We start from the raw sequence: 2,144 nt of genomic DNA on the forward strand, positions 1-2,144 counted from the left end.
ACAGAGAAAGGTTTTGTTTGCGTTGCTGAATCTGGCCAGAGAGGGGGAGAGAGTGGAAGGAGAAAAAGGGGAGTAGAGGGGATGAGGTGAAGGAGAAAGAGGAGGTGGGGGTGGAGAGGAGTATCTAGCATTCTTGAGTTTTCGTTGTTGTGTGCAGTTGCACTAAATTGCCAGATTTATCACACAACACACACAAACAAACAAACAAAATGGCTGCTTTTAAGACTGGGGCTTCTTGTCACCCCAGATTTTATTTTTTTACCTTTATATATCTAGGCAAGTCAGTTAAGAACAAATTCTTATTTACAATGACGGCCTACCCCGGCCAAACCCGGACGACGCTGGGACAACTGTGTGCCGTCCAATCACGGCCCGGATGTGATACAGCCACTAGGGAGCCAGAGTTACAGTATAAAAGTTATATTCAGGGAGGATCAATCGGATAGTTGTTTCACAGTCTCTACCCTTCACCCCCCAAATCACAGTGTCAAAACTGACCCACAAAACATAAACAAACACAAAAAAAAACAAATGTCCATGAACTTTTGTTGAGATTTAGAAAGTTGGACTAGAAGACAGACAGATGCCTGTTAAGGTGTGTTTCCATTCAAATGTCTTGTGTTGATAACAACTGGACGTAGTGAGGTCACACCTTGTGTTGATAACAACTGGACGTAGTGAGGTCACACCTTGTGTTGATAACAACTGGACGTAGTGAGGTCACACCTTGTGTTGATAACAACTGGACGTAGTGAGGTCACACCTTGTGTTGATAACAACTGGACGTAGTGAGGTCACACCTTGTGTTGATAACAACTGGACGTAGTGAGGTCACACCTTGTGTTGATAACAACTGGACGTAGTGAGGTCACACCTTGTGTTGATAACAACTGGACGTAGTGAGGTCACACCTTGTGTTGATAACAACTGGACGTAGTGAGGTCACACCTTGTGTTGATAACAACTGGACGTAGTGAGGTCACACCTTGTGTTGATAACAACTGGACGTAGTGAGGTCACACCTTGTGTTGATAACAACTGGACGTAGTGAGGTCACACCTTGTGTTGATAACAACTGGACGTAGTGAGGTCACACCTTGTGTTGATAACAACTGGACGTAGTGAGGTCACACCTTGTGTTGATAACAACTGGACGTAGTGAGGTCACACCTACAACAACACATTTTGCGTGAGAATGGACTAATAGTTGCCACATTTTAATCATTCTCATGTGCCTAGTTGTTGCCACGGTGAAACGTCCACTCCTGTAGATCTGTAATAATTGGATGGTGAAACTTGCATTCAGCCAATCAGAAAAGCAAAGCGAGGGCAATTCAGGCATTCTTGAAAGTCAAGACAATCCCTTTCCCTGCAAATGAACATAAAAAACGTTGTCGTTTAAAAAATAGTTTTAGCAAGCAGTAGGCATTTAGAATGAACCGTAGGGTATGAACTGCTTTATAGTTGTGTGATGACATCACGTGCCCCGTGTGTACCTTTTATAAGTTATTCGGCAATCATCGTTGATTTGAAAAAAAAAACACAGTTTCGATCATTTGTCGCAATAAAGAAAGTCAGACAAAATAAAACTCCACCCCTTGTGGAAAATGAAAAGTCGTTCATTGGAACGTCTCTCCCAGAGCTGCCGTTGGTCTTCGCCACATTGCTTTTGTGTAACTAGCCCGGGTCACTGGAAACTGCCGAGTGTCTGGCCATTTTTTTTACCAGCAACACAATGCTTTATGATGTCATAATGGGTGTTCTTTCTGATGTTGTTGTTGTTGTTGTTGCATGTTTTTCGACCATCCTCCCATCTCCAAAATCCTTCGAGTCCTCAGCAGAAACACAAAATGTCCGCCCGACCAAACAAAACCCTTTGCCTCAACATGGCCCCTCAGCAGCCTCCTGTGATGCTCACCCACTCATCCACCCATGGCCGTCCTCAGCAGCCTCCTGTGATGCTCACCCACTCATCCACCCATGGCCCCTCAGCAGCCTCCTGTGATGCTCACCCACTCACCCACCCATGGCCCCTCAGCAGCCTCCTGTGATGCTCACCCACTCACCCACCCATGGCCGTCCTCAGCAGCCTCCTGTGATGCTCACCCACTCATCCACCCATGGCCGTCCTCAGTTTCCATCGC

At 45.8% G+C, this 2,144-nt stretch overlaps 1 pseudogene; it reads right to left on the minus strand.

The window, feature by feature from the left end:
• Nucleotides 1-216: 216 nt before the first annotated feature.
• Nucleotides 217-2,144, minus strand: part of LOC139395728 (high affinity choline transporter 1-like) — a 35,052-nt pseudogene continuing 33,124 nt past the window's right edge.

The sequence above is a fragment of the Oncorhynchus clarkii genome, unplaced genomic scaffold, assembly GCF_045791955.1.
Source record: "Oncorhynchus clarkii lewisi isolate Uvic-CL-2024 unplaced genomic scaffold, UVic_Ocla_1.0 unplaced_contig_5674_pilon_pilon, whole genome shotgun sequence".
Taxonomy (NCBI): Eukaryota; Metazoa; Chordata; class Actinopteri; order Salmoniformes; family Salmonidae; genus Oncorhynchus; species Oncorhynchus clarkii.